Source organism: Phaethon aethereus (genome assembly GCF_964289735.1).
Source record: "Phaethon aethereus genome assembly, chromosome: 5".
NCBI classification, from domain to species: Eukaryota; Metazoa; Chordata; class Aves; order Phaethontiformes; family Phaethontidae; genus Phaethon; species Phaethon aethereus.
The window spans coordinates 17,976,241-17,989,314 of NC_138579.1; positions in this window are offsets into that span (position 1 = coordinate 17,976,241).

Sequence of the window (13,074 nt, forward strand, 5' to 3'; positions counted from 1 at the left end):
TCAAGTAAGGAAGGAGAGAGTTTCCCCCCCTGGGACACCTTCATAGAGTTTCTGCTACAGCTAAGGACTCCTGCCACAGTCCAGCTTTCACACAGTGCCTACCTGCCTAAACACACACAGATGCACGCACTGTTGTTCTTAATATTTCCACCTTTTTACATTTTTATTGTGTTTACCCACCAGCCAAATCAATCTTCCTTCTGACCATGTCTCTCAGCTCCCTTCTTATGTCTAGCTCAGAAGTATCCATCCTAAAGCCCTACCCTCTTCGGGATGAAAAAAGAAAGCTGTGTAGCAACAACCATTCTTTTCGGGAAGAATTTTGCATCTATACATTCAAGTTACACTCTCTCAATTTCTTTCTTCATATATTATTTGAATTTGGGGTCACTAGCTGAGAAGAATTGATACGTATTGTATATGGCATACTTGACTGTATATATACTCATGATACATAAAGGACATTACCAAGACGAAAGTTTCAAGAGATTCTACGATTGTGCATGGGGACACTACTGGTAGCTGCTTCCTTTACTATTGTTAACTGATTGTCTATAAGTAGCTTTCCACTTTGGGTGACTCCACATAACACTTCTACTGCCGTTTGGACCCAGAGTCCTTCACTCTGAGATGGTCACCTTTGCCTAAAGGCAGCTCCTATTCCTGATACCCATGCAATTAAACTGGTCAAAATACGCATGGAAGATACAGGTAGTTGATCTGCAAATATTAAAGAACAGAGAGAGCCCTCACTGGCATCACAATGTGCTGGGATAAACACATGGAAATTCCTGCTGGAGTTCAAGGCAACAAGGTTGACTTTGTGGTATCCTCCATACTTGTAATATGGTACGAGGATGTTGCACCTAACAATTATTTCATATATCTTGAGCTTCTGGTAGAGTCAGAGTGAGCAAACAGCATCTACAGCAGGAAGCAGGTTTTGTAACAGACGCAGCCCTGTGACTCCAAGCCAGTGCAATTTGGCTGCCCTAGGATGGCTGGGAGTGAGTCTATGAATTATGAAACTCCTCAGGGAAACAAGCTTTTCTCTTAGACAGAAGCAGGAATGGAAAGTAAATTAGGTCCTTCCAATAGATTCTAGTGCAGGTTTCCAGAAGGCTTTCTGGGGAAATCCTAAGGACCAGACATCTAAGAAGCTCTAGAGGAATTTGAAGGGACAGTTCATTTACTTATTCCAAATGATTTTCATTATTCATTTCAGTTTACATCTTTTCATTATATCCAATCCACTGCATTTCAAAGGCAATGAAGGACATCCCTGCCGAGTGTCGATAAACTGCCACTCTGAAAAACAGCTCACTAAAAGCGCCTTCTTTCAATTCTGAAACCTTTTTGGCCCACCATGCTTGATTTAAGAGACAAAAAAAAGACATCCTCTGCTCAGCCTTTCTCTGCCATGTCTGTGCTACTAAGATTGCCCATTTCCTTTCTGTGGAAAAGATCCACCAGCCGCTCTCCATCACTTCCCCTCATCTTCCTCCCTGCTGCTGCATGGACTGTCAGGCGCAGCAGCACGGGGAATAGGGACGCTCAGCAGCCACTGTGGGTGTCCATCCACTGAGATGCTCTAGACAATGTTACTGTCTGTAACTCAGTCCCTGCCCCTCATGGTTTGCTTTATGCATAGGCAAAAATTGAAAACAGTATCAGATGGCTAAATAGCATCACCAGTAGACATCCATGCTGCTATCTCTACTGATCATGATAAATGCCTGGCCATTTTTTATTTTCTTTAGCTACTGGGTTTCCAGGTAAGAAGGCACCAGGGGTTCAACATGCTTTTACTACACGAGCAAGGCAACGCTGCATGAACTGCAGTCTCATTGGTCCTTCTCTCTCTCTATTGCCCACAACTCACCAACTGCAGGAACACTACCAGCTGGTCATTACCAGGGAGGAGTTGGTATCTTTAACAAAGTGTTATGTCTCAGGTCCAAGGACAGAAGAGGCTATAAATGACACGCTTTAGACACCTGCATATTCCATATTGCAGTTTGTCATCTCATGGGCTATCTGTGATTTCTTGTTGGTTTTCTTCCACCTCTATTTTACTGGAAATTTCCCTTCTTGAACCTGATCAGAACCACAGCCTTCTTCCTGTACTGTTTTTGCAAATGTGAAGCCAGTTTACTGAGGAAATAACTGCCCATTTCACCTTGCTAGATCACTCTCCTCTGCTTATACTACTTGAGTCCAAAAGATACAGGACCTCCTCTGAATGACTGACGTGATTGATTTCCGTCTCAGATCTCAGACCAGCTGCTCTCTCACACCCATCAAACACACCTGAAGAAAGCAGAAAAAACTCAAAGAAGTTTCTTAAGAGCAATGCTATTAATAATACTTAATAGCAACTGATTACCAGAATTTTCCATGCATCATTTGTGTCACCTATTCCTTGTGCTTTCACGGCATTCAGGAGTTTTAGTCACCAGAAGCAGGACTCAGCTGCTGTTGAAGTGAGTGTGCGTGGGATGGGAGCCTTTCCCCTTGGAGGCAGGTTGGTGCCTGCTCATAGTCCTCCACACCCTTCCCTAATCCCCACCAGTCACATCACCAGATCTGTCCCAGAATGAATGAAACACCATGCCAGAATAGTGCTAAAAACCAGTTTCAAATTTGCCCTTTGAATTAAAAACATCATTAGAAAACCACTTTTCATTTTCTCAGTAAAGGAGCTGAAAGTCTTTCCAAGCGATCAGCATGTTTTGTCTGACCTCAGCTGAAAAGCTATGCATTACTGAGCTGGGGAGGTATTGGAAGGGTGGATAAAATTTGAAAGAAGCTTTTTTAAAATACATCTCCAGTTCAGAAACTGTTGAAACTAAATGTTTTAATTTTTCATCTAAAAAGTATTCGTGGAGAAACTATTCAGTAGATTAGTTCGGGATAGATCAGCTTCAGGAGTTGCTCTGGGCAACCTGACACAACATGTTTGGATGAAGATGAGTTTTGACAGGACGATTTCACCCAGTCAGAGGCTCTTCCCTCTTCACCATGCAGCTGACTCCCCTCTAAGTAGAAAGTTCCTCAGCATTTGTGGAAAAAGAAACACAGGCCATATCTACATTATTTGCTGTTCCTCAGGAATGATTATCTGTCTCTGGTCTGGTTAATGTTTATGATATAGTCTAGGTTTATAACACTGTTCAATAGCTGAAGGAATATGAAGAACAGGACAGACCCAAAGAGCTCTGCTGCTCTGACCTTCTCCTTCTGTATTGGAAATAATTAACTAGAGCACGAATAAATGTCTTCAACAAATGGCCAGATTTAGAATCAGCTACTGTACACCAGATCTTCCACAAACTGAAACCTTCAGGGGCCCATAGGGACCCCTGGTAGTGACGCCTAGCTGTTCCTTTTAGTTTGCCATCTTCAGTCACCTCCATGGCCACCATCCCCCAACAGCTGGGTGAGTTTCTGAGATGTCATAAGGAAAGGTAGAAAGTATAAAGCCAGAAGGCTGAATAAAACCACACAGGTCTTGTCAATACAATCAAAACAAGGTTAACAAAGTAAGTAGGCATGAAAAATATTTTTGCTTAATAAGAGCTATTTCAGGCCATTCCTTTTCACCAAAAGACACAGGATTATTCTTGCCTGCTCAGATCAGTGCACACTGGGCACTCTTTGGCCAGATCCTGCTGGATGCATCTATGTATGCCCAGGTTACTTGTGATGGTCAAGACCAGCTGGGTCTATTTGCTACATGTCTGTGATCATCATCTTGTAAACAGCAGCAAACAAATTATAATCAATGTCAGCTAAAAACCAAGCTAAATCAATGCCAAATTTGTACAACTGCCTGTTTAGGTATTAGGAAATACAGAAGTTAATGTGGCACTAACAAACGTGTCTCAAGACCCCCTGTGCAGATATCTTTACATTTGATTTTGGGAAGGCACCTTGTTTTTACCTTGAAAAAATGCTGGATATTGCTTATCTATCTCAAGTGTATGAACATCCATGGTTGGACATGAGACTGAGTTCTCAGAGTGGAGTTTTTTCCAGCTTGTGTCCATACAACTTAGAGTAAAAATTTAAGAGTCGTGCTGGAAAGACAAAAGTCATGGGTTGCACAGGTAGCTGATAACACGGCAGAGGAATACACAGATGGCAGGATGAGCTGCATAGAAATGTAAGAAACATTTTTCCCCAGGCCTAGGGAGGTACTCAGCCAAAAGTAAAATCCCAGTAGCTCAGGTGCCAGTGATCATCACAATGGTACAGATCAGCCTGATGATGCACACTGTGTAAGTCAAAAAACAATATTTTCTGAAACATTTTCTTCCCCCCATCAGCACTTACGCTGCTTTTGCAATGTTACTATTGTGTAAGAGATCTGCCACGCCGAGCTGAAGACGAAAAGGCTTTTTCTTTAATTTGGCAGAGGGATGAGGAAAAGGAAATAGGCGAAAGCTCGTGTCATCTCATTAAGATGTTAAATTATTCATAAAATTTTCTCATAAAATTAAATATGGGAAATGTCATGTTCACAGATAAGTGGCTACAGCTGCTACAGATGTGAAAGATGTTTATGAAACAGATGCTTTCTCTAGTGACCTTTGGCACTTCAAAACTGAGCAGCAGATCAGTAACTACAAAAAGCAGAAAACACATGAGGAAATCACTGATGATGCCAAAGGTTTTGATCCCATAGACAAAGCGATAATTCTCATCAACAACATTTTTCTTAATTGTAGGAAGCACAATGCAAGAATCGTAGGTGAGGTCCTGCCAGGTCTCACTCACTGGTGTCACCCAGCTCTCCAAGGCTTGTGCCCAGCCACCTCTGGGGTGCCAGGGAGGTCCTGGGGGCACTGTGTGATGCTGTCTCCTGCTCAGCAGCATGTGCTGTGGGCAAGGACTCCAGCTCAGGGACACCTTGGAGGAAAGCAGTATTTTCTGAGCACTTTTGGCCCCTCCTGGCCCAGCACTTGGACACTTTCATCTAGAACCATAAAAATGTTGAGAGGTCTCTATACCATGAAGTGTGGTGTGATATATACTCCAGAGACATCAACCTGTGGCTTTTCAGAGCAGTTTTCAGCTACAATGTGGTGAATGCTGACGAGAATTTATGAACACAAGTTCAGTCACTCTTTCTCTGAGAAGCGCGGATCTACAGCACATGTTTGTAAGAAAACATATAGAAATTACGTATCTGTCTTGGCCAATTTTGTTGTATCATTTGTGGCAGCAGTAGTGTTATGGGTACTTCTAAAAGATCTTAATTTGCGAACATGTAAGTATAAAGAAAATGGGTATATGGTTATGAGCTCTATTGATGCTAGAAATAACAGTAATCCACCTAAAAATCCACCTTTAGGAAAGCCTAAAGAGTGTCAAATTTCTAATGCTACCTGTAGTGTCAACTCTGAAAGTTCTCACATTTACCTAAAGAAACTTGAAGCAGGGAAGTTTTTCCCAAGGAGGAGTATCTAGAGTTCTAGTGGGTGATCACCTATTTAAAAGCAATTTAGTGCAAACAGTATTGTAACTAACTTGTGAAGACATAATTATACTGTTTTAAAATCGTTTAGAAATTCATTGAAGAGCTATTGAAGAGTACATGGTCATTTCACTGTCAGATACTTGCACAACAAGACCCAGCAGGGGATTATCACCAGGGGTTTCCCAAAAGAATTCATAATTCATGGTCACCATGGAGATTTTAGAGCTGTATTGCATACAACTGAGGGAAATACAATTATATTGTTATATACTATACATGGAGTTGCATACAGTATTTAACAGGTACTACAAATAACTACAAATGTTTGAGTCAGTACTTCTGGTCAGAAGGAAGAATGTAGAACAAATACAAAGGTAATGGCAAAATATTATTTAAATATGATAAAGTAGGTCATCATAAACTGTAGCTGTTTCTTTTTTTTCAGACTGTCCCAGTATTTCTGATTCTGCAGAAAACGTACCGCAATGGAGAAGCCCCAAAAGAAAAACAGCGTTCAAGCTTGTGTAATCCTCCCAAATAAAATAGTGCAATCTCCAGATGTAGTCCAGATGCAGATAAAAATACCAGAGGACAAGTGAAAAAGGTTTAAGTTGAAGCAATCTTTTCAGCAAAACCAATATAATTACATCAAAATGTATATTTTTAATGGCTACAGGTATAAGCTGGCAGAGATTTAACTCAGGAAAATCAAAACAAAATATTTTCTCTGGTATCAGCTGGCAGCATGTTTCTGCATCCATTTGACCAAGTGCAACACATCCTATGAGCTGCGGCACCCAAATAAGCTCTTGCACCCCTTGCACTCTGCTGCCAGGGTGGAGCAGCTTCCCTTGGCTCTTCCGGAGGTCGGGTTATCTCTGGGCATCAGGATGCATCACAGACTATCTGAAACATGGATGGGGAGTAAGGGCTCCCCAGTGATCCCTGAACAGCTCATACTGAAATAAAGGTTTGCTTGGTATGGGCAAAGCAAAAATCTATTTCCTATTCTGGGAAAAATTAAATGTTTTTTTTCAGTTCACATTGCTGGCACAAAATACACATTTCCTGACTCTTCTTTCAATTTTCATTTTAGAGAGAAAGTATGAAAGCTGACAAACACCTAAACACTGCAAACATAAGCTTTTCTCTTCCACCTTCAATTACTAGAAGACAATTGGAGAAAAGCTTTGGTGAACTCCCTGAGGAAGAGGATTTTCCTGCTGGTCACCAAACAAGTGCGTTGTCTCCAGGAGGCCAATGTATTATGAACACCCCGTGTGAGGGTGATCAGCTGCTGGGCTTTCCTCCGCGGTTATCTTCCCTGGGAAATGCCAGAGGGTTTTTCACCCCACCTGACAAAGCACAAGTGAAGAGAGGGGACAGAAGATAACCTGCCAGAAGAGATTCTGAGCCACGGGGAAAAACAATTTCACAAGTAACCCTTCAGTGGCTCCTTTCTCCATGGGTATTTTAGATGTGGATAAAGCCCTGAATTATGCACCATAGTTTACTTTTCACTTGACTGGAGGACTAAGCAATGAACAAAACAGGACATGTCTGCTTAGTGCTGGGAGACAGCTGGTCCAAAAGGAAACTCCCCTAGTGGAGACAGTGGATCCTCAGCACCAACTGGTTTGCTGCCCAGCTGTAAAATAGCTCTATATTAATTCTGTGCTTACTAAAGAAAAAAGATTAAATAAGATTAAATTATCTGGCAAAACCAGATCTGAAAATCTGTTTTTCCTCTTGTTGAATGCTATACATCATCCAGTTTACCACTTATTTACTGGGAAAAGTCTTATGCAAAGGAGGAAATGGAATAAATACCAATATTCAGTCATCAATCATTGTTTATTGAGCAGTCATGGTGGTTTTCAAACCGGCAACCTGTCACAAGTGGGATCCCCCAGGGATTGATATCGGGCCCAACACTGTTTAATATCCTTGTAAGTGATCTGGATGATGGGATCAAGTGTACCTTGATGAAGTTTGCTGATGATACCAAACCGCGTGGGGAAGTGGACAGTTCAGAAGGCAGAGACACCCTGCAGGAAGACCTGGATAGGGTGGAAGAGTGGGCTAACAAGAACCTTAGGAAGTTCAACAAGGACAAGTGTAAGGTCTTGCTTACTCCTGGGAAATCATAATCCAGGAGTGCAGCACAGGCTGGGATCCACCTGGCTGGGGGACAGCTCTGTGGAAAGGGACCTGGGGGTCCTGGGGGACAACAAGCTAAATATGAGCAGTGTGCTGCTGCAGCAAAGAAAGCCAACAGGATGCTGGTTTGCATCAACAAGGGCATCACCACCAGAGATAAAGTCATAATCCCACTCTACTCAGCACTTGTCAGGCCACACCTGCAATACTGTGTTCAGTTTTGGTCTCCGCTATAAAAAAACAGATGGCAACAGGCTTGGGAGGGTCCAGAGAAGAGCCACAAATATGATCACAGGACTGGAAGCCTGCCATTTGAGGGAAGGTTGAGAGAATTGGGTTTGTTCAGCCTTGAGAAAAGAAGGGTTGGGGGAGACTTTATCACCATGTTCCAGTATTTAAAGGATGGCTAAAAAGAAGACGGAGACTCCCTTTTTACAAGGAGTCACATGGAAAAGACAAGGGGAAATGGGTACAAGTGTCCTGGGGACATTCTGATTGGACACAAGAGGAAAATGTTTCACAATGAGAACAATCAGCTATTGGAATAATCTCCCCAGGGAAGTGGTGGATTCCTTAACATTCACTTTTAAGATTCAGCTGGACAGGCTGTTGGGCCATCTTGTCTAGACCGTGCTTCTGCCAAGAAAGATTGGACCAGATGATCCTTGAGGTCCCTTTCAACATGGTATCCTATGATTCTATGATTCTATGATTGTTATTTATGAAAATATCCAGTATGAACATTGTTCATACTGAATCTTTTCCATACTAAATTTCACTGATGCTATTCACACTTCTTTCAGACTGAAACTTGCTCCTCATTCTCTCCCATGTGTATTTTCATACTTTTCTGTGGGTTTAACAGACTACCACAGCATACTTTAAGCTTGAAGTTGGGGGTAGGGAACTAATAACTTTCACTGCACAGCATTTCCAGAACAGATCGGTGATTATGTAGTGTGTGTAAGCTGATACTGGCTTAACCATGTCATAAATACAAGGAAATGAACCTCAACTTGTGACAAAATCTTGACTCAGATACCCTAAATATGCATACAAGTGCCAAATATTGCCACCAGTGTCCTTATCAATACAAACAGCAACTTTCAGTGGTCGTGAATAAAGACTTTATCTACATGCATGCAAAGAATTCTATGATACTTTAAACAATATAGTCACTTAAATGTTTTTTTCTTTATTGTAGGTATGTTTTTAGGAGCAGTGGCAAATGTTTATGTAGCCCAAGATTGACCAATTGCCATGAGTGAATGGACCTGCTCAGGAAAATTAATGGAACCAAAGTATTCATCAAAGCAGCCCATGTATGTTGGGAATTACTGGGAAGGGAAACTGTGCTATTCCAAGCAGATGAGCAATGCCTGAACATACCTCTGTGTATGTCCTATACATACTTTATGAAGGGTCTGCCTACCTACAAGACATTTCATTAGCCCTGACCCACACAATTCCTTCTAGTTTTGATGAAAAATGTGTTAATAATGCACCATTTCTAGCTAAGAACCTTCATACGCTACAGGGACGACTGCAACCTCTGTCTCTGTGCCTGCTTGGTGCAAGCATCACAACAGGCTCCCACCCCAGCCCTAAGCTCAGCTCAAGACGATTCCTGCTCTGCTGTGCCCACGCAACCCACAGCACCGTCTCATGTGTTGCTTGGATTAGACCAAGGACAGACAGTTTTCTGCCAGAATGAGATTTATTTTATTTTGCTTTTTTTAATTAAAGATGCGAGTGAACCGCTATGCCTTATCCATCTGTTGGGATAGTGATGTGTGGGACAAGCCTGCCAGTCAGCTTAGACCTCCCTATCACAGAATCACAGAATCACTAGGTTGGAAAGGACCTTCAAGATCATCAAGTCCAACCATTAATCCAGCACCACCATGTCCCCTAAACCATGTCCTGAAGCACCACATCCACACATTTTTTGAACACTTCCAGAGATGGCGACTCCACCACCTCCCTGGGCAGCCTGTTCCAATGCTTGACCACTCTCTCAGTGAAGAAATTTGTCCTAATATCCAATCTAAACCTCCCCTGGCGCAACTTGAGGCCATTTCCTCTTGTCCTATCGCTAGTTACTTGGGAGAAGAGACCAACAACCTCATCACCACAACCCCCTTTCAGGTAGTTGTAGAGAGCGAGAAGGTCTCCCCTCAGCCTCCTCTTCTCCAGACTAAACAACCCCAGTTCCCTCAGCGGCTCCTCATAAGACTTGTGCTCCAGACCCCTCACCAGCTTCGTTGCCCTTCTCTGGACACGCTCCAGCACCTCAACATCCTTCTTGTAGTGAGGGGCCCAAAACTGAACACAGGATTCAAGGTGCGGCCTCACCAGTGCCGAGTACAGGGGCACAATCACTTCCCTACTCCTGCTGGCCACGCTATTTCTGATACAGGCCAGGACGCTGTTGGCCTTCTTGGCCACCTGGGCACGCTGCCGGCTCATGTTCAGTCGGCTGTCAACCAGCACCCCCAGGTCCCTTTCCATCGGGCTGCTCTCCAGCCACTCCTCCCCAAGCCTGTAGCGTTGCATGGGGTTGTTGTGGCCAAAGTGCAGGACCCGGCACTTGGCCTTATTAAACCTCATACAGTTGGCCTCTGCCCACCGATCCAGCCTGTCCAGATCCCTCTGCAGAGCCCTCCTACCCTCCAGCAGATCAACACTCCCACCCAACTTGGTGTCATCTGCAAACTTACTGAGGGAGCACTCGATTCCCTCATCCAGATCATCAATAAAGATATTGAACAAGACCAGCCCCAGAACCGAGCCCTGGGGAACACTGCTTGTGACCGGCCGCCAGCCGGATTTAACGCCGTTCACCACAACTCTCTGGGCTCGGCCATCTAGCCAGTTCCTCACCCAGCAAAGAGTAAACCTGTCTAAGCCACGAGTCGCCAATTTCTCCAGGAGAATGCTGTGGGAGACACTGTCAAAGGCTTTACTAAAGTCCAGGTAGACAACGTCCACAGTCTTTCCCTCATCCACTAGGTGGCTCACCTGGTCATAGAAGGAGATCAGGTTGGTCAAGCAGGACCTCCTTTCATGAACCCATGCTGGCTGGGCCTGAGCCCTTGGTTGTCCTGCAGGTGCCCTGTGAGCACTCTCAAGACCAACCGCTCCATAATCTTCCCTGGTACAGAGGTCAGGCTGACAGGCCTGTAGTTCCCAGGATCCTCCTTCTGGCCTTTCTTGTAGACGGGTGTCACATTGGCAAGCCTCCAGTCTTCTGGTACCTCTCCTGTTAACCAGGACTGCTGATAAATGATGGAGAGTGTCTTGGCAAGCTCCTCCGCCAGCTCTCTCAGTACTCTCAGGTGGATCCCATCAGGCCCCATAGACTTGTGGGTGTCCAGGTGGTTTAGCATGTCCTTGACTGCTTCCTCCTGGATTATGAGGAGTACATTGTGCTCTCCATCCCCATCTTCCAGCTCAGGGGGCTGAATACCCTGTGGATACCTGGACTGGCTATTAAAGACTGAGGCAAAGAAGGCGTTAAGTACCTCAGCCTTGTTCTCGTCCTTGGAGACAATGTTCCCCGCCATATCCAGTAGGGGATGGAGATTCTCCTTGCCTCTCTTTTTGTTGTTAATATATTTGTAAAAACATTTTTTATTATCCTTTACGGCTGTGGCCAGACTGAGCTCTAGCTGGGCTTTTGCCTTTCTAATTTTGTCCCTGCTTGACCTAACGAGATCCTTGTACTCTTCCTGAGTTGCCTGCCCCTTCTTCCAGAGGTGATAAACTCTCCTCTTTTCCCTGAGTCCCAGCAAAATCTCCCTGTTCAGCCAGGCCGGTCGCCTTCCCCGCCAGCTCTTCTTACGGCACATGGGGACCGCCTGCTCCTGCGCCTTTAAGATTTCCTTCTTGAAGACTGTCCAACCTTCCTGGACCCCTTTGTCCTTCAGGACTGTCTCCCAAGGGACTCTCTCAACCAGTGACCTGAACAGGCCAAAGTCTGCCCTCCGGAAGTCCATGGTAGCAGTTTTGCTGACCCCTGTCCTTACTTTGCTCACAACTGAGAATTCTATCATGTCGTGGTCGCTAAGCCCAAGACGGCCTCCGACCACCACATCTCTCACCAGTCCTTCTCTGCTTGTAAACAGCAGGTCCAGTAAGGCACCTCCCCTGGTGGGCTCACTCACGAGCTGCGTCAGGAAGTTATCCTCCACACACTCCAGGAACCTCCTAGACTGTTTCCTCTCTGCCGTGTTATACTTCCAGCAGATGTCCGGTAGGTTGAAGTCGCCCACAAGAACAAGGGCCAGCGAATGCGAGACCTCCGCCAGTCGCTTATAGAATGTCTCATCCGTCTCTTCATCCTGGTTGGGTGGTCTGTAACAGACTCCCAGCAGGATGTCTACCTCATTGGCCTTCCCCCTCATCCTTACCCACAAGCACTCTACTTGGTCTTCACAATCTTCGATTTCTATGCAATCAAAACACTCCCTAACATACAGAGCCACCCCACCGCCTCTCCTTCCCTGCCTATCCCTTCGGAAGAGCTTATAGCCATCCATTGCAGCACTCCAGTCATGAGAAGCATCCCACCATGTTTCTGTGATGGCAACTACGTCATAGCTGTCGCGCTGCACAATGGCTTCCAGTTCCTCCTGTTTGGTGCCCATGCTGTGTGCATTGGTGTAGATGCACCTGAGCTGGGCTATCGATTTCAACGCTGGCATGTTGAACCTACCCCTAGGTTCAACTCTAGTGAGCCCGGTTTTATCCCCTCCCCCCTCCAAATCTAGTTTAAAGCCCTCTCAATGAGGCCTGGTCTTTCCACCATCTTTACACAACAGTACTGGGAGATGTTTTCCTGTGCCAAGAGTGCAAGAGCCTGTTTGTTCAGTGAAATGTGTCCATGATTTATCTGTTCAGGGGACAATGCTCTTAAAAACAGTTCATATCTACAAGTACTTCTTCAAAAACCAATTCTCACATTCAAAAGGTGAGGGTTACTTCTTATTATTTCATTGCAAGCTGTTCCTAAGGCTGTCATCTCTCCTCCTCAGAGGGGTGACAATTACTGCAGGAGATGCTCACATTCATGCAGAGGCAGGATCAGTTCCCCCTTCGGTACAGCTGATCATCCTCTGCCTCCCTCTGTTGATAGGCCGACCAGCAGCACTCTCGATCTGTGGGAAACTGTAAATCCTTCGGAAAACTCTATACTTGGCAATACATACTGTTTACCTTTGATTCATTGATTACAGTGGGTCGGCAAAGCACGTACACATCAACAACAGGAGGTGGCTGTTAAGGTGTATTTCCACAGTGGTTAATCTGTTACTAATTAAAATCCTTCGGCTGGAGGGGTTAACACTGCCAGCATTGATTATAATGAGTTCTTCATAAACAGACATGACTTTGTCTTTACGCTTGTGCTTAATTCCTACTCAAGTGGTAGT